Consider the following 25,450-nt stretch of genomic DNA (forward strand, 5'->3'; position numbering starts at 1 on the left):
TTTTTTTGTCACGTGCAGTAGAAATTTGATAACGGAATATTTATGCGTTTCCATACATGAGAAGCGCTGTTATATGGCACGCATTTGTCGCCATAGGAATTCGTTTTACAATGGAACATGACAAGCATAGATAGGATAGTGTGCTTGTCCTGCGTGAAATGTTCCTTTACCCAACGTGCAACATTGGCAAAAATTTGCCAACTGGCCCAATATGAAGTTCTATTGATGAAGCTGTCGCTACATGTTCTCTACGCCGCCGCAGCCAGGCGAAAAGCGAATAATATGCTCAACAGAAAACGTAGGCGTCATCAGTCAACTGAGGAAGGACAAAGCAAGTTAACGCAAGTCAGCGAAGTTATATAGTTGCCGAGGGTTGCAATGTGGGCTTGTTGGTAATGCATCTTCAAGAAGGGATGAGGATAGCAATAGGGGCTTGTTGGTACGGCATATTTTATTTTTTTATAGCGCAAGCTAGACAAGGACAACAGAAGGCACATATGACACACACAGCGCTACTTTCAACAACAGATTTCTTTCTCGTTCTCGTCGCTATATATACACCCTCGACCCCTCATACGCCACGTGTAACATTTTTGGAAAAATAAACAAAAGATGTAAACTGGGAACCAAACGTAGGAAGTTTCTTGACTCACATATTCAAAGACATGTACATGTTCAACTCGAACAAAGATAATTCAGCTCTTTTGAAGATAATGAAATGGAAGGTTTACTGACGCATGCATCGCCGAATGTTGATATGTGTCTGGCTTCTATAATCAAGCGCGTCATTTCACACCTGCTTCTACTCATGATCACTGTTTCTTTAAATCTTTGTTTTGCACTTGCATCTCTGGCAATGGATGGCAAGAAAGCCGTCAGCGGCCACGTTGTTAACTTTGTTACTATGTCCTCGTAGCCTGTCATTTATGCATCTACCTGTTTGACCGATGTAGGATTGTCCACAGCTGAGAGGAATACGGTATACCACACCGGCGATGCAATCAACGAATTTGTTTTTATGTTCTTTTTTTGCATGCGCTACGTGGGATTCTTTCTGGCCTTGTGTTTTTACAGAGGCTGACCAATTTATTAGGTGCCGAAAACACAACGTTAATGCCGCTCCTTCCAGCAACCTTCTTTATTCTATGGGAGAATCCGTGTATGTAGGGGATGACGGCAACCTTTCCTTTGTTCATATCAGTGCTCGACACGTGCACCTGCTCCAAACTGCTTTGCTGCGCCTTCTTAAGCAGTCCGTCTGCGACTGGCACAAGCACGTGGCTCGGGTAACCAGCGTAGCTTAAACGCGAGGCTTGCCGTTCGAAGCTGTCGTGCATTAGGTGCTGGCATGATTTTTTCAGTGCTTCGCTGAAACACATCTTCGCGATTCCCCTCTTCACAAGCTTTGTATGCGCGGAATGAAATGTTAAAAGTGGCTTTCTTGATCTAGGTTCGTAACACCAGCAGGTTTCGTTATCGGTGAGCGCAAACTTGATGTCAAGGAATCTAATCCTCCCGTAACATGGCATTTCAAAGGTCACTTCTGGTGGATTTAGACAGTCACGAATAGTGGTAAAAACAGGAGCACATTCATTAGTAAAACAAGCAGATGAAAAGTCAATTAGAACTAAAAAGTCGTCAACATATCTAAAAACTTTTACAACCTTAGATTCGTGAAGGCGCTGCGACAGGTCTCTGTCAAGTTTGGCTAAAAAGAGATTACTTAGCACTGGTGCTAGGCAAGAACCTATACACACTCCTTGTTTCTGCAGATACAGGGTACCTTTGTTCTTGATAAACGTAGATGACAAATAAAACCTAAGTAATTCTAAAAAATTGTCAATGGATGTACCTGCTTCCGTGCTAAACCTAACGGCACCATATGTATCTATGCAACTGTCAATAGGGTTAATAATTCTGATTGTGGCAGAGAATAATAAAGGTGTTTAACATCGGCAGAGAAGGCCTTTAAACGTTGATTTTCATGAGCTCTTACAAAATTTAAAACCTCCTCAGAACTCTTTGTCAGGAAAGGGTCACTGATGTCTAACAAGTTCAGTTTTTCTTGAAGGTACATGGCGACAGATTTCTGCCACGTGTCCCTCTCAGAAACTATCACCCTGAACGGTAAACCTTCTTTGTGAGTCAGCGCTGAAAAATACTTCCAGACAATCCTTCTTGCTTTTTTTGATGCTGTTCATCATGCCTTGCAGATTCATCTTTTTACACAATTGTTGTGCTTTTGCTCTGACCTTATTGCAAAAGACGTCAATTCAATGAGAAAGCTATAAACGCTATTTCGGCAGTTTTTAATGAAAGAAATTGGTCAGCCTCTGTAAAAACACAAGGCCAGAAAGAATCCTACGTAGCGCATGCAAGAAAGAACATAACAAATTCGTTGATTGCATCGCCGGTGTGGTACACCGTATTCCTCTCAGCTGTGGACAATCCTACATCGGTCAAACAGGTAGATGCATAAGTGACAGGCTACGAGAACATAGTAACAAAGTTAACAACGTGGCCGCTGACGGCTTTCTTGCCATCCATTGCCAGAGATGCAAGTGCAAACCAAGATTTAAAGAAACAGTGATCATGAGTAGAAGCAGGTGTGAAATGACGCGCTTGATAATAGAAGCCAGACACATATCAACATTCGGCGATGCATGCGTCAGTGAACCTTCCATTTCATTATCTTCAAAAGAGCTGAATTATCTTTGTTTGCGTTGAACATGTACATGTCTTTGAATATGTCAGTCAAGAAACTTCCTACGTGTGGTTCCCAGTTTATATCGTTTGTTTCTTTTTCCAAAAATGTTACACGTGGTGTATGACGGGTCGACGGTGTATATATATCGACGAGAACGAGAAATAAATCTGTTGTTGAAAGTAGCGCTGTGTGTGTCATATGTGCCTTCTGTTGTCCTTGTCTAGCTTGCGCTATAACAAAATAAGATTCAAGGGGGGGGGGTATGGTAGCGCGATTCAAAGACTGGACAAAAGAAGACACAAAGGGACACACACAGCGCTAGCTTCCAACACTGTTTATTATCGAAAACCAGGTCGTACTTATACACTCAGACAACATGAGTAACAGCCACGTGAACAGATTAACAATCAGAGCGATACATTTTGTGATATGTCAAGCCATGCGCAAAAAATTCAGTTCTTTTTCAGAGAGAGCCAATGATGGTTTGCTGATACATGAATCCCCTAGGGCATCAATCTGCTCGGCTTCTATTATAAGTCTAGTGAGTTCGCACTTATTTCTACCGGTAATGATTGTTGATTCGAAGAGAGGGGAGCACTTATGTTGCTTACAATGGAGGGAGAGAAACCCATCTGATACAAGTTTGTCGACTTTATTTTTGTGTTCGCGCAGTCTATCATTAATGCATCTGCCCGACTGTCCGACGTAATACTTCCCACACGATAAGGATATACGATATATAATTGAAGTCTTACATTCTCTAAGCTTCTTCCTGTGTTTAACTTGGCAGCTAGGGACACTTCCTTTCTTTTCTGGTCTTGTTTTCCTGCACAGGCCGATTAGTTTGTTGGGTGCTGAAAAAACCACATCAGTGTTCCCTCGGCGGGCAATTTTCTTTAGGTTGTGCGACAACCGGTGGATGTAAGGTATCACTGTTGGTCTTTTTTTCTCTCGGTTACTATTTGCTTCCGCTCGTTCAGCAGTCCCTGATTGCTGCACTTGCCTAAGTATTCCCTCTGCAACTGATGCCAGTACATGATTGGGATAACCTGCTTGATGTAGCCGCATGGCCTGTTGTGTGAATGCTTCGTCAGTGCAATGATGGCATGATTTAGTAAGTGCGTTAGTGAAACACATTTTCGCAATACCTGTTTTTACCAGTTTGGAATGGGCTGAATGATATGACAACAACGGTTTATTTTTCCTGGGACTGTAACACCAGCAAGTTAGATCATCACCGAAGGTAAATTTAACATCCAGAAATTTGATCTTTTGATCAAAAGGCACTTCGAACGTAACTTCTAGTGGACAAAGGCACTCGCGTATAATATTACTAATAGCTGAACACTCTGTGTCAAAGCTGTCTAGCTTAACATTGACAAACACGAAAAAATCATCAACAAATCGAAATATTTTAACAACTTTTGTATCATTGATGCGTGAGCACAGGTCTCTGTCTAGCTTGGCTAAGTACGGGTTGCTTAAAACAGGCGCTAAGGAGGATCCTATACAGACCCCTTGTTTCTGAAGGTACGCAATGTCATTTCTTTGCACAAATGTTGACTTCATGTACAAGTCTAAAAGTTCTAAAAAATATTCAACGGTTGTGCCCGCCTTAGTACTAAATCTTACTGCCCCAAATTCATCTATACATGATAGAAGACAACTTAACAATTCATTCTGCGGCAAAGAATAATACAGGTCCTTAACATCTGCTGAGAAGGCCTTTACTCCCGCGTTACTGTTGGCCTCTACAGAGGCTAACACTTCCTCGGAATTTTTTGTGATGAACGGATCTTTAATCTCGAGTAGGTTAAGCTTGTCTAATAAATAGACTGCAATAGATTTCTGCCATGTGCCTTTCTCCGATACTACTACCCTGATCGGGACACCTTCTTTGTGAGTTTTCGCGCTAAAACATACATCTAGACTGTCATTCTTGCTTTTTCCCATTGATTTCAATACTTTATCTAGGTTAATTTCGCGGCACATCGCAACAGCTCTGCTCTTGACTTTCGCCAGTGAAATGTCCTCGTGTTTATGGAACACGGCTGCTAATGCTTCATTAGCTTTTTCGTTGTAGCTACCATGTGAAAATAATACAAAGCCTCCTTCTTTGTCAGCAGGTAGGACAGACAGTGCATTTTTAACCAAGTACGTAACAACGAGTTTCACTGTTAGCTTGGAAGCTTACATTTGTTCAGGACGTCCACGCCTTCAGAGTTCATCCTCACGCCTTCGTCTTCTGGTGCACGTCTGGAGATCTGGCGCACGAGAGAAAGTAGCTCCGGTTTCGTGCTCGTAGCTTCCATGGCGAACTTAGGACCTCGTTCTAGGACTTGACGCACCTTTTCTGGCAGGGCAAGGCCTTCGGGAATGTGGACTTTGCTACTTGTGTGGTTCGATGGAACGTGCCGCTCCTTGGAAGCTTCTGCCCGGAGCTGCCTTAATTGATGTCGCCAAAGGTATTCCGTGACCTGTTGTGTCAGAGCAGAGTACTTGCGAACTTGGTTATTCGCCACACTAGGCTCGTAGGTGCAGCGCACTTGTGCGCCGAGGTGGGCCCTCAGAAGTCGCGCTTGCCGCAGCCATTCTGCACGCATAATCTTCAGGATCCTCGTCCCGTGCCCTGCTGAAGGAGCACATCCTCCGAAGAGGGTTCTGACGTCTCCAGGCAGGAATTTTACGCGCATACAAAACCCCAGAGACCGGGCTTTGCACACCACTTTGGCTATGAGTGCAACTGTTTCTTCTGGTTGTCAATGTTAAGCTAGACAGCTTTGACACAGAGCGTTCAGCTATCAGTAATATTATACGCGAGTGCCTTTGTCCCCTAGAAGTTACGTTCGAAGTGCCTCTTGATCAAAAGATCAAATTTCTGGATGTTAAATTTACCTTCGGTGATGATCTAACTTGCTGGTGTTACAGTCCCAGGACAAATAAACCGTTGTTGTCATATCATTCAGCCCATTCCAAACTGGTAAAAAGAGGAATTGGGAAAGTGTGCTTCACTAACGCACTTACTAAATCATGCCATGATTGCACTGACGAAGCATTCACACAACAGGCCATGCGGCTACATGAAGCAGGTTATCCCAATCATGTACTGGCATCAGTTGCAGAGGGAATACTTAGGCAAGTGCAGCAATCAGGGACTGCTGAACGAGCGGAAGGAAATAGTAACCGAGAGAAAAAAAGACCAACAGTGATACCTTACATCCACCGGTTGTCGCACAACCTAAAGAAAATTGCCCGCCGAGGTAACACTGATGCGGTTTTTTTAGCACCCAACAAACTAATCAGCCTGTGCAGGAAAACAAGACCAGAAAAGAAAGAAAGCGCCCCTAGCTGCCAAGTTAAACACAGGAAGAAGTTTAGAGAATGTAAGACTTCAATTATATATCGTATACCCTTATCGTGTGGGAAATACTACGTCGGACAGTCGGGCAGATGCATTAATGATAGACTGCGCGAACACAAAAATAAAGTCGACAAACTTGTATCAGATGGGTTTCTCTCCCTCCATTGTAAGCAACATAAGTGCTCCCCTCTCTTCGAATCAACAATCGTCACCGGTAGATATAAGTGCGAACTTTCTAGACTTATAATAGAAGCCGGGCAGATTGATGCCCTAGGGGATTCATGTATCAGCAAACCATTATTGGCTCTCTCTGAAAAAGAACTGAAATTTTTGCGCATGGCTTAACATATCACAAAATGTATCGCTCTGATTGTTAATCTGTTCACGTGGCTGTTACTCATGTTGTCTGAGTGTATAAGTACGACCTAGTTTTCGATAATAAACAGTGTTGGAAGCTAGCGCTGTGTGTGTCCCTTTGTGTCTTCTTTTGTCCCGTCTTTGAATCGCGCTACCATAGCCCCCCTTGAAGTTGTATATAGTTGCCTTAAGATTACCACGGGTGAAGCACTAGAGAAGTTGATGTACCGTGTGAGTCCAGAGTTCTACCAACTCCTGCGTATGCAGGTGGCACTCCATTATCGCAATAGGAAGGGAAGGACACGGAGAAATGTTTCCTGAAGCACGTTGGCGTGGTCGCAGAGTTGAGCGGTGTGACCACTATGCGGAAGTATATGTTAAACAGTAGTCTACTATAAGAAATATCGTGCTCTGATAAGTGCCGCATAGAGCTTCTGCAGCAGTTATGCTATGCGTGGCTTATGTTGCTCATTAATTACATCAATATGGATCTCGAAAAAAAAAGAGTGTGAGAGAAAGTCCACTGCAAAAAAGAAAGCTCCGGAAGCTTGAAAATCAGGAACAGTTTCTTACTGATATTTTATTCTGTTCGTAATTCGGATGGTTCTTAAGGTGGCCCCTGATTAGCCAATCTTTACAATATATTTCGGTATATTTCAATATATCCATAAATGTCGTGCAACGTTTTGTCTTTGTGCAGACAATCATTGCTCCCGAACTTGCATTCTCCTTTTTCAAAATTAATGCACAGCTGCCATGCAAAGATCTTGGGATGATAGAACCTTGTGGAGTTCACTTCGATAAAGTTGTGTAAGTGCTAAAGTTGCTTGACGCTATTTACTTCAGTGGTTTCATTATTACTGCGTAACCATGTGGGAGGGGGGTGGGGAATGCTTCAAGGCTTCGCGTTCCAACCGCTTTCTCGGTGCTTCTCACGTATGCTTATCGTTTCTTTTTTTATTTTGAATCAGTGCCGAGAACGAGCGATCGACATGTTCCTGTCGCGCCAACATCTGTCGGAGAAAGACGATGCTGGCCTTTCGTTCATCACCGGGTCAAGCCTGGGAGGCACCACGGTGCCCTGCTTTACGTGTTAGGCCAGCAAGGTGAGCACATCGAAGACGTGACGTGTTGCGTCGTAATATTTACATTGCATTTCGCTCTGCCAAAGTAATCCCCTATAAAATGAGTTCACACAGTCTAAACGTATGAAGTAAGGTTAGCCGTTTTATCAGCCGCATGCACTGCTGTAAACATTCACCTATTAACTAAATTAACAAGCACGTTATCACGCACACAGGCGAACGCGGACCCTCGCTGTTGTACCTTCGAATTATTGCGGTTAACATGCCACGGGGACTTCGCCCAGTTTGAGCTATATTTGTCTGCGTTTTCCTTTGTTTATCGGAATCTGACCTGTTCGCGCCAACTTAGGTCACGGTATAGTCGTGGTTTGATTAGTAGAACCTCGAGCTGCTGTGCTGAGTGGATACGAAACGAAGCTTAGGATCAACTTGTGTCGCTGGGGATGTGATGGTACGTGCGGCTCCTCGGTGAACTTTCACGCCATTCTGGCTCACTCTTCATGTGCCGCCCATCAGCGAACCATCTTTGTCACTGGTTGTGTGCCATTGCCCGTCGTGGTGGTGTAGTGGCCTTGGCGATGTGCTTCTACGCCGGAAGGCGCGAGATCAATTGCCAATCGCGGTGATCGCACTTCAGTTGGGCGCAAGTGCAGAAATGCCCGTGTACCGTACATTACCTACCCGATAATGAAACCCAGGTGCTCGATTATTCTTGAGTACTACCCTGCGGTGTCCCTCATAATCGTATCATAATTATGTACGCAAAAGCCCATAATTAAATTTCATGTGCCAATTGAGTACGTACTGTTCTAAAGTAAATATTCTTGACGCCAAGTTTTAGTGCGCCGCATTTCAGTGAACTTCTTTCACGCCAGCTTGGGTCACCGGGCTGTTGTAGCAGCATGTTGTCATGCTGCCTGGCCCGGCGGGCCTACTAGCCAGCTGTCTTAGAGGCCTGGGGTCGCACTGTTTGCCCTGCGGATCTTGTGGCCAGCTTTTCTTGCATCCTCGTGTCATTCATTCATTGATTTCATCCTATGCAACGAGTAAATTCATGCACCGTTTATCCAGAGCCTTCGCCGCGTATTATTTTTTTTTTATTTGTGCTCTACATCGTTCAGCAGCTATTCTGAAATGCAAACATCGAATCAGATGGATGCGCATTCTCAGCCGTCTGTTGTGATGTGGCGAGGACGAAGGCGATGTGAGATGCTTGTCTGGAAAACAATGCTGGCGACAGGTGTGTGCACAAACAAGTAGGACGCATTTGTAATCACATGTATTCTGGGCATATCCGGGGAAATTGCAATCTTGAGAAAGCGTCGTTATGGCGCGGTTTGGTAGCCTTGCTTAGACGGTCGCAGAGGGATATGTACCATCTGCTGTGGCAGGCACGTGCTTATGTCCCTGAGTGTCTTAAGAGTGATTGTATCAACGTGGCAAAGAATTCAGCGTTGGTCAGTGCACGTGGTTCAAATCAGAAACAATCGCATTTTCCTCACCTATTCTGCAATATCAGACAAGTATATCGTTGAAGGATGGTGGGCAGATTGTTCTAGAGAAACTGGCCACCCTGTATACGCAATGCCTCATGACTTCGAGCGTACCGGAATCTTGGAAAAACGCTAACATAATCCTAATCCATAAGAAAGGGGACGCCAAAGACTTGAAAAATTATAGACCCATCAGTTTACTGTCCTTTGCCTACAAAGTGTTTACTAAGGTAATTGCAAATAGAATCAGGAACACCTTAGACTTCCGTCAACCAAAGGACCAGGCAGGATACCGTAAAGGCTACTCAACAACAGACCATATTCACACTATCAATCAGGTGATAGAAAAATGTGCGGAATATAACCAACCTTTATATATAGCTTTCATTGATTACGAGAAAGCGTTTGATTCAGTCGAAACCTCAGCAGTCACAGAGGCATTGCGGAATCATGGTGTAGACGAACCGTATGTAAAAATACTGAAAGATATCTATAGCGGCTCCACAGCCACCGTAGTCCTCCATAAAAAAAGCAACAAAATCCCAATAAAGAAAAGCGTGAGGCAGGGAGATACGATCTCTCCGATGCTATTCACAGCGTGTTTACAGGAGATATTCAGAGACCTGGATTGGGAAGAATTGGGGATAAGAGTTAATGGAGAATACATTATCAACTTGCGATTCGCTGATGTTATTGCCTTGCTTAGTAACTCAGGGGACCAACTGCAATACATGCTCACTGATCTGGAGAGGCAAAGCCGAAGGGTGGGTCTAAAAATTATTCTGCAGAAAACTAAAGTAATGTTTAACAGTCTCGGAAGGGAACAGCAGTTTACAATAGGTAGTGAGGCACTGGAAGTGGTAAGGGAATACATCTACTTAGGACAGGTAGTGACTGCGGATCCGGATCATGGGACTGAAATAATCAGAAGAATAAGAATGGGCTGGGGTGCGTTTGGCAGGCATTCTGAGATCATGAACAGCAGGTTGCCATTATCCCTCAAGAGAAAAGTTTATTACAGCTGTGTCTTACCAGTACTCACGTACGGGGCAGAAACCTGGAGGCTTACGAAAAGGGTTCTACTTAAATTGAGGATGACGCAACGAGCTATGGAAAGAAGAATGATAGGTGTAACGTTAAGGGATAAGAAAAGAGCAGATTGGGTGAGGGAACAAGCGCGAGTTAATGATATCTTAGTTGAAATCAAGAAAAAGAAATGGGCATGGGCAGGACACGTAATGAGGAGGGAAGATAACCGATGGTCATTAAGAGTTACGGAATGGATTCCAAGGGAAGGAAAGTGTAGCAGAGGGCGGCAGAAAGTTAGGTGTGCGGATGAGATTAAGAAGTTTGCGGGGCAACATGGCCACAATTAGTACATGACCGGGGTAGTTGGAGAAGTATGGGAGAGGCCTTTGCCCTGCAGTGGGAATAACCAGGCTGATGATGATAATGATGAGGATGACGAGTACGTTGAAAAAATCTCGTGACGGCTTGTGACGCGCCTCTCAAGTGGTGCCTACGTATTGATTGTGTAGACTGAATAGGTACGCGCGCCATTGGCATTTCGCTTAAGCTAAGCAATCGGCTCATGAGAATTAAGAGCCACTTCTATGTCTCATGTGCTTTCGTGTAGACATCGCAGCTGAAGGCGACGAAGGGACTACTTCGGTTTATGAAGGAGACGGGCTTGGGCAAGCGGCTGTGACAGTGATGTCACGTACCGCGCAAGAGTGACTCTGTAACCGACGATGTGTGTGCCGTGTTATGTGCTCTCTCCATCTCTTCTCCCCATCTTTCATCCCCCCATCCCGCTCCCATGTGTAGGGTAGCAAACCGGGTAGGCTAAACTGGTTAACCTCCCTGCGTTCCTTCTCCACTTTTTCCTTCCTTCCTTCCTTCCTTGCTCACCGGGTAGGCTAAACTGGTTAACCTCCCTGCGTTCCTTCTCCACTTTTTCCTTCCTTCCTTCCTTCCTTGCTCAGCGATTTCGATTCGTGTCTACTTTAAATCGAAGCTTGCGTTCTGCTGCTGCGGGGGAGACGCTACCTCGGCGCATATATATGCAACGGGCTCATATAACCCTTGCATCCTGACCGACATAGTAGTGCTATAGCGTACGTCTGTGAAAATAAAAATATTTCTGCACAAAAGCGCCTCTGAAACAAACAGCCATCCTAATGAATCCCCACATTTCGTTGATTTTCTTTGTATTAGCCATTCGGCATGTTTCGCGGGGGTGAGCCAATTCATGGCCAATTCTCCGGAATGGGCATGTGCCACTGATATAAGAGATAGGAAATTCGAACAATTCACATGTCATTGGCATTTTTGTTTCGACAAGCGTACGTCGACTATGTCCTTGTGACATCTCTGCGTACATGTCCGATACTGTGCGTCTGCCCGACTGAGTTCTTGAATTTCGCATTGCATGTGTCCGGTATAGTCTAGAAAAATAAAACATTGAAAGTGTAACTTTTGTGTGGATAGACAAAGTATTGCACGGAATTGCACAATGCACAGCATACATATAAGCAGAATTTTGGCGCATCGCAGACATTTTTTGGGGTTTCATAACGCGCTTCGCTTGATGTAAATTCCGACTTATGCTTAGTAAGCGCATAATTTTTCTCTCATGAGGCAAGCATCTGATATGCCGATGTGATAATTAGGGCACACTTGTGCATTGCTGGTTCTACAACAGCGTGACAATGCAGGAAACAATTCTACTCCGAACCATGCTTTGAGGTTTAGTATTTGATTACTTTTCTTATGCCTTGGTGGTTTTTTGTAAGGCAATAATATATAAGCCGCGCCGTTTTGAACAAAACCATCAGCTGACAGGCGCCGCAAGTATTTTTCTGCTTATCGGCTTGCTACTCGAGAAAACGTAACCCTACTCCATTTTTGGCTGCTTGTTCTTACTGGGACTCAAGCCAAGCGACCGGAATCGCGAAAACATGACAGCCTAACGCGTAGAACAGTGTCTATTGAATAAAGAACGAGTGGAACTGTGCCTTTCAGCGTTTGGGATAATGAAACAAGAAACGGTTATTGCATTGGCCCGGTTGAAAGGATCTTGATTTCATGCATTACAGGGCTCTGCCCAGTACTGCAAGAAAATGGAATAAATGTGGTAAAATGTAATAAAAATGTAAATGTATGTATGTAAATGTAATGTATTGAAATGTAAATAATGTGAATTTATGTTCGTTGACAAATGTCTGCAGAATGTCATAGAAAAAAGTGTATCGGATTATAAAGTTCTGCTTTTGTAGAATGAAGTCTATAGAATGTCTGTAGACTATCTATAGACATTTGTCTGTAGACATTCCATAGACCTCAGTCTACAAAAGAACTGTATATATAGTTCTACTTGTCTAGACTGAAGTGTACAAAATGTCTATAGATATTCTATAGACAATCTATAGACTTCAGTCTACAAAAATATAACTGTAGAACCCTATACACCTTTGTCTATAAACATTCTACGGACATTTGTCTACAAACATGAATTTTCATTAATCTATATACTGTCAATAAAGTCTATAGAGTCGGACATTTTATAGACTCGTCTATAGAAATGTGTGACCATAAGCCTGTAGACTGTCTATAGACTGGTCTATAGGATTAGTCTATGGATAGTCTATAAACATTCTATAGACTTCAGTCTACAAAATAGAACAGTAAGCCTATACACTTGTCCATAGACATTCTGCAGACAACCGTCTACAAACATCAATTTTAATTAATCCATAGACACTCTGTAGACAGTCTACAGATCCAGACTTTTTATAGACTAGTCTATAAAAAGTGTATGGCCATAAGTCTATAGACAGTTTATAGACTGACTTTTTATAGACTAGTCTATAAAAAGTGTATGGCCATAAGTCCATAGACTGTCTATAGACATCCTAGACAAATGTCTATAGACTGTCTATGGACTTTCTATAAAAATGTTTGTAATGGAGTCACAGTGAGAGACTTCTTTTTGTTCAGTTTATTCGTTAGCGGAAACACCCGTAGCTTCTATGCACATTGGCATCTCCTACCTAAAACAAAGCATAGTAGCCATATCTTTGTTGATTTATGTTTTCATAGTCAAATTATGAATATTTTTGCGCCAAAAGAGCAGGAAGTGCTGTCGGCACTTGCTTGTGCCGAAGGTACCTGTAGGTCCTGCAAACGTTTTTATCGATGTCGGGAAAGGCATTGGAAGTTATAAATAAAATACTTCAGAGACACTTCAGAAAACACGGCAATAGGTTTTACGCAAGACTGTTTCTGGCAATTGGAGATCACTTGTGATCCTCTGCACAGTGTCCCCGCTCCTTCTTCAATGCCTTGCAAGGCTTCAGCGGAGCGGGGTGCTACGCAGGAAGTGCCGCCTACTGAACGTCACCGTGACACGCAGATTAAACTTTATTTTTGATGTTCACGCAGATTCCGCTACTTTTGATTTTGACACCTGTGACGTGCAAAATTCGGAGGCTGTCCCTCAAATTACGGTTGTGGTGACGGCCTCTCATTTCTTTCCTGCGCTTCAGTGTGCCAGATAACTACACGCGCCTGTTTTTTCTCAGGAATTGGCGTGAGCAACCCATTTCATTCATCACTAATCATTACGGAAAGTGCCCACCTGCCGAGGTTCGAACGTAGTGTAGTCGTTATGCTCCCCATGTGATTACGTTGGCATAGCGCAGAACGGTTTAGCGATGGATGCCCCCATCCGGACTCGCCTTGGAAGGGGTCCTAACCTTACGAGATTCCAACATGATGGCGTCGCACCTCGAAGGTGTACAACTCGGCAACCATACAACCGGTTCCATTGAGATGTTGGCGCTCGAACAAGATTCCAGCTCGCCATTCATACATATCCACGTCACCCGCGGATACCAATCGGAGCACATGGTTGTCCTCTGTAATGCAGAAAGAGAGTTCGTACCGGCACTCCGCGCCAACTCAGGTAGCGACGCTACGTAGCAGACGCAACTACGCACAGCTGTTGTGGCTAACTGTAGTGCTCAACGGCTGCTACGTGCGCGACAGGGCTGGAGGGTGAGCCCGCGCTCATTTGCTCAAATCTGGCTACGCTAGTGTGGCCGTGCTACACGGTGCGAACAGGCTTTGACATGCACCAGCTTGACCGACACATAGTAGTCACGTCTCAAGTGCGCGGTTTCAGGAGCTAGCAATACGAAACGGTTTCTGCCAAGGGATCTGGCCGGGAGTGGCTTGGAGGGAGCACGCGCTGGCAAGCGCACGATAAGATTGAGCTTGAGTTTCACGTTGTTGGGGGCTGGCTGTGTTCACAATTGAACACTCAATCGAAGTCGAGGGTAGAAGCAAAGAAAGCTTCGCTTTAAAAGAAGGTATACATATAAAGACGTACTCTGCAGGCGGTTTCCGTAAATACCGTTTGATCTCTGTTTGTATTTGCCCAGTGACCTTTGGGATATCAGGAGAAATTTATGTAGGGATCCCAGGGTATCTATGGAGCCTCCGTAACGTAGCATGAGTGCGCTTGCCGCGAGTCTGTGGCTCCATTGTGGACCCTGTGCTGGTGCGGCCGTCGAACACAGTTGTGCGCAAATGTTTTTCATATCGGCATAGTATTTCGTACTCTTAGATACAAGCACACTGTGTTATATGGCTGCTAGTCTGTCGTTTTAGATCATTATCATTTTTGTTGATCTATTCGGGTTTTTTATTTGCAATGCGTTACGAGGAGCCTCACGTACGTGTTTCTCTGCGCGCTAACCACGTTGTTTCGAGGAGCCTCACGCTCCTTGAAACAATTTGCAATGCGATTCGTACCTCAGTGGCCCAGCATTACTGTAATTCGTTTAACGGTAAAGTTATCCGCCGTGGTTGCTCAGTGGCTATGGTGTTAGGCTGCTGAACACGAGGTCGCGGGATCGAATCCCGGCCATGGCGGCCGCATTTCGATGGGGGCGAAATGCGAAAACACCCGTCTACTTAGATTTAGATGCACGTTAAAGAAGCCCAGGTGGTCGAAATTTCCGGAGTCCTCCACTACGGCGTGCCTCATAATCAGAAAGTGGTTTTGGCACGTAAAGCCCCATAATTTAATTTTTTTAACGGTAAAATTGTTACGATGTCACATCTTAGTGTGCGATAAAACTACGTGGTGGATTCTGAAATATACTTTGGAAATAAAAAAACGAACGCTAGCAATTTTCAATGGGAAAAATTATGCAGATCCCGCGCACTGTGGGAATCAATGTAAGCGAAGCTTCTCGTGCTGGATACTTTGACGATAATTAGCGGTGAACTTCTTAAACGTTTAGTCTAACACGAGAGTGGTGAGTGGATGTTAAACGTTACCTTGCGTGCACCCCTGCTGTTTGTCTGTGTAGTACACAGAACACATAGAGAAAGATGTTTGCTTGAGGTGTTGTTGTGCGCCATATTTCATAACCTCTGAGAGGGTTGAGCATACTCATCGACTCACATGGCACATCGCGTTGTAGCAGAAATATTTAAGTTGAATTGGATTATGGTGATGTGCGTGCCAAAACCACAATCTGGTTATGAATCACGCCGTAGTGGCGGATTCCGGAATAATTATAACACGATGATGTTGATAACGTGTCTCAATATCTAAGTGCACTTGCGTTTTCTAGTTCGACGCCATCGAAATGCGGCTGCCCCGGTTGGGATCAAATCCAAGGCGTCTAGCAATGCCATCGCCGCAAAGACACAGCGGCGGGCACAGTTGTGGTGATTGGACGGTCGACCACTTCTGTAGGGTCGCCTGTACCCTGCGGTGCGCTTTAATTAATGCAGCTCTGCTTCTGCATGCCCTGCGTAGTTTATCCGCTTGACCTATTTGCGTGGTGTTTATTTTTTCAGAAATAGCAGCAACGTACTGTACCGTACCTTGAACTTACGATTATCCACTTTCCCCGCAACCGCTGTCGTATAGTAGTAGGGTTTCCTTACCTTCTCACGTCACCTTCTACCCCCTCCTCTTTGTATGGGGACTGCCTCTTCTCCCTCCTCCCTAGAGTTCTATCTACTTCCCTTCTGGACTCGAACATAAGTAGAAAGAGAAGGGCTGAAATTTCTTTAATGCTTCTGAGGAGAGTCACGGATAATTACAACTGCCAAGGCACTAATGTGGCGACGGCCAGGGAGCTCCAGAGGGCAGTGTGCACATTCGATGTAGTGGGGTGACATTGAGTTTTTCCCGGCGCCTTTCCTCTCCGGCTCGCGCCTGCTATGGACCACCCCCCGGCGCGGTGTGCTTGACTGCAGCCATAGAGTTTCACGCGATAATTACTAGGGGGAACTCTGGCGCTACAGTTGGTGTACCACGATGGGAGTGATGGTGAGTACATGGATTTGTCTGATCTTCGTGCTTGTGGATTCAGACGTTCTTGTGGCTTTGTATATTACGCTAGAAAAATCTTATGGTCGTAAATTTCAGAGCAACCTATGCTCTTCGAAGTGCAGAAGACGTCGCGAACACTTACAATTACTATTAATTGCAACGACTGAGCTTGTCCAGGTGGCCAAATCGAAACGCGCCAAGCGTCTCAGGGCACTGGTGTGCCCGCGATAAATTCATAAGGGTGTTTCGTTCGCTTGTCGATAAATGCGACCGTGGCTTAATCGTTTTAATGTCAGCCTACTGTGCTAGAGGTCCTGTGTTCGAATCCTGCCGTCGGACAATTTTAATGATGTTTGCTTAATTATTTGCTACGCTGTACATTGTTGAAATTGACGAGTTTACACAGCCGTTTGAAGCCGATAGGACGAAGTTTAGGCAAATCCATGTATTTACCATATTTCCCATGCTTTTACAACAATTCTCATTGCAGGTCCCGTAGACATTGGCGCCAGAGTTCCTCTATTAATTATTGTAGGAAACTCTGTAAGACAAGCAGCAGCAGTGGGAAAGTCGAAGGTAGAGGCAAGGAAAGCTTCGCTTCAAAAGAAGGTATCATATAAAGACGTATGCTGCAGGCGGTTTTCGTAAATACCGTTTGATGTACGTTTGTATTTGTCCAGTGACCACTGGGATATCAGGAGAAATTTAAGTAGGGATCCCAGGATATCAATGGAGCCTCTGTAACGTAGCATGAGTGCGCTTGCCTCAAGGCTGTGGTTCGATTTGCGATTGTCGGGTGGTTCTGGCCTTTCCAGCCATAGACTTGGATGTAGCTCGATATTTGTCAACCAAAATCGTATCGGCTTAGTATTTAGTACCCTTAGAAACAAGCACACAGTGGTGTATGTCTGCTAATGTGTCGTTTTAGATCTTTTATTTTTGTTTATCTATTTCGGTTTTTTATTTGCAATGCGTAACGAGGAGCCTCACTTACGTGTTTCTCTGCGTGCCAGCCACGTTGTCCCTGTTAAATATGCTTGTTTCGAGGAGCCTCACGCTCCTCGCAACAAGCTGCAATGTGATTAGTACCTCAGAGGCCCAATTATTCTCGCCCGTGTGTTTCTTGTACGCATCTTGGTAGCCGTATAAGTATTTTCCCCTTTTTTTCTTAACTTTCTCCCAACTTGAGGTAATATTTCCAGGTAAAATGTGCTCCGCACTCTTTTAGTGCTTCAAAATCATAGTTCGATGTGGCATACTAAACGCTAAAGCGGGTTATTGCTCGGTTTAGATACGGCCAACATTTTATCCTTGGGTATTGCTTTATCTTATCATGACTTCTCGTTTTACGTCGGACTGCTTTCTTCCTTATATACGTCGCAAGGGACAGTATGAGCAACAGGATTAGCGACTGAATATACAAGGTTTTCAGTGGATATTGTAGCCAATTTTTTATAATCACGTGTGGCAGATAAGACTTGTAGTCTTTGAGCAGGATTTCTCAAACAGGCTGACATTATCTGCACAAGAAAACTACATGCATATTCTACTAATTATCATTGTAGTTGAAGACTAACAACTACAGATACTTGCGTGTTACTTTGACTTCCACTTTATCGTGGAACAAGCACATTAATGATATTTGTTCTTCTGTTTTCTGCAAACTGTTCCCTAAGACACAAATTGAAAAATTCTCCGCCTGCTGTAAATTTACTATGTTATCTTTCATTTATTAGACCCAAGCTACAGCCTGCGTGTGTATAATCGGATCCTTACACTAAGTCAAATATCAGGCATCTTGAAGAGAGAGTGAGAGAGAAGGGAAGAAGGAAAGGCAGGGAGGTTAAAGGGAGGCATCTTGAAGAAATAAATACAAATAAGGCAGTTGGGTTTATGTTTCATAAATTCGCAAGGCTAGTACACTGCGTCTAATATGATGTCAGAAAATTCTATACATACTCTTAAATCACGCCGAAAGCCGCTGAAGCTTCAATTCCCTTCCCTGCTTCTCAAGCTCGAAATGAAACCACCCACTCACATTACGCCTGCAATAACACGGTGCGTAAGACAGTATAATCCTGACTCACTCACACCCAATTATGATCGAACTTGTAGGTTAAAAGTTTTTTCCGAACAATATCGGACTGGAACGATGGTTTGCGAACTCACTGTGACAAAAATTGCATAAATGTCTACTTGCTTGTTCCTGATTTGTTCACAATACTTTTTATGTACTCGATTGGCACTCTGCTTGGACCGAAGGGTATGCTGTATATACTAAATTAATAGATAGGAAAAATAAATCACTAATAATATTTTTGATTACTTTATTGCACATATTGCTATTTACTAATTGCAGCTAGTGATTACGCAAGACGTAACTACTGAGCGAGGAACAAAGGTCCAGAATCACACCAGTTTTGTAATATACAATGGTGAAGACAGGAATGGAAGCCCCAGTCATTTTCCTGTTTCAATGCATAATATAGCGTTTTCCTCAAAAAGTGGAACGAGAGTGCATTTTTTACTTTAACTTAGACTACACATATCTCAGCACCGGCGCCATCTTTAGTATTTGATCCAAGCGGATATCCCTGTCAAGCTCGCTGGATGCAATTCACAATTTCCAAATATACCGCACATAACTAGGTCAAAATATAATTAGGGATATTTCGTTAATTACTCGCATATGCATTTCGACTTCTCGGGCGAGTAATGTCCGCCTCTTCGAGTGGACAAGCTCGCGGATTCCAATTGTTCTATCAGCCACAGACGATTTTTCAATAGTGTTTAACGTCCTCGCAAGGAAACCTGCCATATATACGCTGCAAGATAGTACATCATATAGAATATCTTGCATATATACGCTGACATATATACGCTGCAATGACCATAAGCTACACGTAGGCGCTTCACTAGAGGTTGCTATAGGGAGGTGCCACATCTTCGGACCAAATTAGAGACAAATTTTATTAAGCTGTTCGCTATTCTCCTGTAGTGCGGCTGTAAGGGTTGGTGCTCTTCAATTCTTTATTGACTTGTATTTGTGATGCTACATAGACTACAGAACAACACTGTCCAGGCTTTTTTAAAAGAGCAAACCAACAATATCGCTATGGTTCATTACTCTTGTTTAATAGGCGGCGTTTCAGGAGCGAAAATCACAACAAAAAACGAAGAAACTGTGACAAATGAATCTACAGGACATAATGTTGACTTATAATGTTTTTCTTAATTATCTGCTTTGTTTCTGCGTCTCTTGTTTTTCCCTGGTACTAAACACAGCGTTAATTGGACACTATTTCGTTTTTTACTTCAGTGTCACACCTTTCAGTAAATTAAACTGTTCTCTGGTCGTTCTAGAAAAGTATTAGGCAACGTATGCGGAAAATTTACATATAAATTTATGGATCACACGGTAGAAACTGCCACAACTTTTCTGTCTGGATAATGTGCTATCTGGTGCTTTCAGTGACTTCAGACGGCATCAATCACTTTATGCAGTAGGCAAAGACAATGTTTGAAATGTACCCTAATGCCTGCAGAAAAAGAAGCTCGACTCCGGCATTTCCTGTGAAAGCATCGGCAGTCCTTCCCTGTAAATGTGAACATTCTTTTTACATAGTCACTATGGCTAGAGTTCTTGTACCACAGTCATCACTTGTGCTGAAATTTGGCAAAGAAAACAAAATTCCCCAAAATGTAGTCTGTATCGGCAAATACATTGGCAGCGCGAACAGCTTGAGAAGCCTATGATGATATTCCAGGGAAAGAATTGGGTAAAGTTTTTTTTTGCGTATTCATTAGGATTTCGCATGGACAAAACAATTCACCGTAATTCCCTGCACACAAGCCAATGTTGACTGATTTGGAACGGGCACAGATGTCACATCGAGTTGCCAGTTAGTGTGCGTAATCACTTCAGTGTACAGTTGCTCTCTCTGTTGTTGGCGCTTTCAAAACCGGACTTGCTTTCTCACTTGTTCTGTCCAATGCTTTTTCCAGTGAACAACTGCTGTCATGACTGGCAAGTCATGCTCTTCGCTGTTCCTTCTGGCACTAGCAGATTGTTATCGTGATTATGTTGCTTATATGCATAATCATCAGCAAAATGGCCATATCTTTGTACCTTCAGTGCACAATATACTGAGATCGCGCACGTGTCTGATCGAATCGATTGTCCATCCCTGGATTTAGCCTCATTGACAATCATTACCAGGAGTTTATGGCACGTTAGGCTCTTAGTCTTGTCACGTTTTCCATGCGAAGGTTACTCCGAACACACTGTCAGCAGCCCTAATATGTAGATTCGCAAATCACTGGTGATCACATGTCTACGTCGGTTATTACGACCGACGTATGTCAGTAACTCCGCCGTCATGGCAGTTTGGCACTTACGTGTTGAGTTGTAGGCCATGACCATGATTATAGATGGATGTGAAGAGTAGTACTTATCCATCGAGAGAGATGGAGTGCCATGCTATGGCAAACAGTCACTGTGCACGTGAGACGCTCGTGTAGTTTCTCGAGTGTCAGCAGTTGTGAGCTACACACTGCAATTTTTGTTTTTACAAGAAAAAGATGTAAGGCAAAGAATTCACATTTGCGGCCACGTATTTTATGTATAGTATGATCGAAACCTAAAAAGAATACCTAATTTAATAATAAGTACACTATACCTTGAATATTCACCTCTGCCTTTTCTATGATCTTACCGCAAAACTGAGCTGTATTTGGTTGTAGAACGTAAACTAGGATGCTACTGTCAAGAGATGATCATACTTGCATCTCGTCTGAGTTTCGTACTTATTTGATTCTGTTACGTTTCTAAACAGATTGTGTAACTAAATCTACGGTTTATGCGCAGTAGACGGCGCTGATAGTGAATGTTGAGTTTGATTTATCTCCACTAGACAAGAACATTTGTTGTGAAAATATGGCACAGCTGAAACGACGGACATTGGATAACCATTAGAATGTGAGATAGCGAGGGTGTTGGAACAAATTAGGGTTGCATTAAGGAAATGACCGAGAATGGAAGGAGATGGGACGTGAAGGATGGCACTCGGAAAGAGATCACATCAGAATTTCAGACCGCCGATCTTTTCCTCTTTTGGGAACCGTGCTCCCACGTGACACAGATTGGCCAATGGGGGAGCGGAGGAGTCTGCGGCGACAGGTGGCGTGGCGGAGGAAACGCTGGGGCTGGCGTGGTGGCGGAGAGATCTAAGAATGGCGCTACTTTTGGAAAATTGAGTGGCTTTAGCGGTCCTTGGGGCTTAGCGCCATCTGTAGGACGAGGGAACACTTCCGGCGAAAGAAAATGTGACGCCATATCCGTTCAAAATAGAAGTGGCATCATTTTGTTCTCGAAGGCGCGAAATTGGTTTTGCTGGCCTGCCATCGGATCTCTGTATCCAAATGCCCCGCCATTCAACTTGAAGGGCGTGTGGCAGCGAGGTGTGGCAGTCCGGTGGCAGCAACGGCACAGCAAGCAATGCCTCACGTATTTTTCTCTGAATGTGCAGTTATCTTGGCCAGCTTCCTATCAACCTTCGCACCGCACGTGGAAATCAAGCACTCGGATCCGCGGACGACAGCTTCCTGCAAGCCTAACAGGTGTCGTCTGCTTCGTTGAGCACCGCTCATAAGAAGCAGGACTATCACGGAGGCTTCACTGGTGGCAGCGACGGCGCAGCAAGCACTGCCTCACGTATTTTTCTCTGAATGTGCAGGTTAGTTGCGTTTAATCTTGCCTAATTTTTGTGTGTGACCTGTTCGCTGTCGCTGCTGCCACAGATACATTTTTCTTACTTTTGTTCTCTTGTGTGTGAAGCTGTTTGGTTAGTGCTTTGTTGCGAAACCACAATGCCGACAAATTCAGAGCTTGCCAAGAGGATCGAAACAAGTGAGACTAAACTGGAAACTGAATGCACCCTATTCGCTGAGGTCATTCTCGGTAAATTTCTGTTAAAGTTGCAGTCCACTGGGCTTGATGCTGTTGAACTAAAAAAGCAGGTTGAAAGCCTGGAAGCAAGTATCGGTGTCTTAAATAACATCGTTGAAAAAATGCGGGACGAAAAACTCAAGCTTACAGCTGACAACAAAAGACTCATCTCAGAGAACAAAGCACTGTCTGAAAGAGTGGCTGAGATGGAACAATACTCTAGAATGAACAATGTTGAGGTCTGGGGCGTCTCCTGCACCCAAGGGGAGGACTGCATCGCCGTCATGCAAACCATTGGCACTAAAATTGGGTGCCCGGTAATGGCTGCTGACATCGATGTCGCTCATCGGGTCCCTACAAAAGTGCAAGACAAGAAAAACATCGTGGCTAGATTCTGCTCCCGTACAAAAAAGGATGAATTTGTCAGCAAGGCACATAAGGCTAAGCTTCACCAAGTGACATCGGGGTGAAAGCTTCTGTTGAGAGTGCGGTCTACGTCAATGAGCACTTGACAGCACGAAATAAAGCGCTCTTTTCGAAGGCGCTGGCTCTGGAAAAACAGTACAAATGGCAATTTCTCTGGATCAGCAACTGCCAAATCAAGTCTAGAAAAGCCGAGAAAACCAGAGTGTACCGCATTGCTGATGATTCAGACCTAATGGTCATTAACTAATCGGCAGAAAGTTTGTGCTTCCCTTAACCCCTTATCTTCCATCATGGCGTCATATTACTCAGCGAGCGAGTTAAATTACTTCCTTCAGAATAGTAATCGCTCTCATATTCATTTCAATGCGCGCAGCCTCCGTAAACATCTCGATGACTTCCAGAATCTGCTTTCAATACTTTCTTTCACGTTTTCAATCATTGCAGTATCAGAGACCCGGCTTAGCGAAGATGATAAAAACTTGTACTGTTTCCCTTCTTATAAATCAGAGTATACACACAGACAGTCCAGCAACTATGGCGGTGCGGCTGTCTATATTTCGTCCGGAATCCCGTAGAAAAGAAGACTCAACCTCACTATAAACATTCAAAACTGCGAATCAGTATGGTTGGAATTCGATCCTAACTTTCTTAACACCGATGACCGAAACTTCATCTTTGGTTGCGTTTACCGTTCACCTTCCTCTTCAATTCCAGATTTTTGTATTTCTCTCGAAAAAATAATGGCAAAGTTATCCGCTGAGGCAAAAAAATGTCATAATTATGGGTGATATGAACATAAATTTAATGGAGTCATCCCCGAGCTCTGTCAATTATTCGTCTTGTTTCCAAAGTTTTGGTTACGAATGTCTTATTAATATCCCTACTCGTTCAGTTCTTGGGGGTTCTAACACTCTAATCGATCATGCATTGGCTAATCGTTTGAATCCACCTGATGCAGGAGTACTTGAAAGTGATATTACTGACCATTTTCCCCTTTTTCTGCGCGCTACATCTGCACATTGTTCCTGTTCAAATTCTTACACCAAACTTGTTTTTGGTAAAAAAAATGTTCTAAGCAGCCGTATCTCATACTGACTGGTGTTTCGCTCTTGACACAAAGGATCCGCAGGTAGCCTTCTCGCGATATATAACAAAGTTGATATCATACTATCATACCTACTCTCAGATAAGTAAATGCAGAAAGAAAGTGGCTTCACCTCAATATCCTTGGGTCACCGATAGAGTGCTGGAGGCCATGCGCACACGAGAAAACCTATATAAAGAAACTAAAAGGCAACCATTCAATTTAAACCTACATGCGCGGTACAAGAAATTTTGCAACACACTTTCTTCACGGCTTAAAAAAGCTAAAACCAAATATTACGAAGAAAAAATACTTAGATGTGGTTCGGACGTAAAGAAAAGATGGGAAATAGTGAACTCCTTTTTGAATAGGAAACAAGGACCGGATAGCATAACTAAAATATCCCACGATGGTAATACTTATTCGCGGATGCTTTCAGTAATTTCTTTTTTGCTAATAACTCCACTCAAACTCAACACAACTTATACGCATCAAAACGCCTTCCAGATTCATTTTATATGTTTCCAACCACTCCTGATGAGGTGGTATCAGTAATCAACAATTTAAAAATAACTAGTGATGGACTGCACAACATTCATCCTGGTCATGTTAAAATAATTTCTAAATCAATATCATTTGTACTGTCTGAAATTATTAACCTCATGTTTAAAACAGGCTCATTTCCTCGCCAGCTTAAACGTGGTAGGGTTATTCCAGTTTTTAAGAAAGGCGATCGCTCATCACTATCTAACTACAGGCCAATCTGTGTTTTACCCTTTTTTAGCAAGGTCATCGAGAAAATAATCGAAAAACGATTGATGAAATACATAACCAAATTTAATATTCTTTCACCTGACCAATTTGGATTTAGATCCGGTTACTCTACTGACCTAGCACTTGCATCTCTTACTGATCAATTAAAGAAAGCCATTGACAACGGTAAATTCGCAGCATCCTTATTTGTAGACTTTTCAAAGACATTTGACAGCATTGACCACGAAATTCTTTATCTTAAACTAGATTCATTTGGTATCACAGGTCCTCCTTTACTACTATTACGCAGCTACTTACGAGACAGATAAGAGGTTATTAGTGTGTCCGATGCTCATTCTAAACCTAAAATGACTAATTTAGGTGTACCACAAGGATCCATATTGGGCCCGTTACTCTTTTTACTTTATATCAATGATCTACCTAACTGCCTCACATCTTCTAAATGTATACTATATGCCGATGATACAACAACTACTAATTCTGGCGAATGTCTGTCAACGGTAATAACCAAGCTTAATAGTGATCTTTATAACTTGTTAGAATGGTGCAAAATGAATAGACTTACCATTAATCCTACTAAAACTAAATTTATTTTATTCTCATCCCAAAATAAATTATCACTATGCAATCCGCCCATTTACATTGGTGACCATTTATTACAAGCAAGTGAAGACTGCACGTACTTAGGTGTTATTATTGACTGTAACCTAAGATTTAATCGCCATATAACGCATAATAAAAAGAAGTTACCACATGGAATACGCATTCTCATCAAGGTGCGTCCATTTTTTTCACGACCTCTGTTGCTCGCACTCTATTTTGCGCTTGTACACTCTCACATTACCTACTGCATAACCTC

General features: G+C 43.4%; 1 long non-coding RNA gene across 2 annotated transcripts in view; it reads left to right on the top strand.

The window, feature by feature from the left end:
- Positions 1–25,450, top strand: part of LOC129381689 (uncharacterized) — a 50,335-nt gene that overhangs the window by 8,620 nt on the left and 16,265 nt on the right. For both annotated transcript variants that reach the window (XR_011891228.1, XR_008609804.2), the window contains exons 2-3: positions 7,404–7,531; positions 21,889–22,095. This is a non-coding gene — a long non-coding RNA (uncharacterized lncRNA). The remainder of the gene's footprint in view (positions 1–7,403; positions 7,532–21,888; positions 22,096–25,450) is intronic.

This window comes from Dermacentor andersoni, chromosome 11 (assembly GCF_023375885.2).
Source record: "Dermacentor andersoni chromosome 11, qqDerAnde1_hic_scaffold, whole genome shotgun sequence".
Taxonomy (NCBI): domain Eukaryota; kingdom Metazoa; phylum Arthropoda; class Arachnida; order Ixodida; family Ixodidae; genus Dermacentor; species Dermacentor andersoni.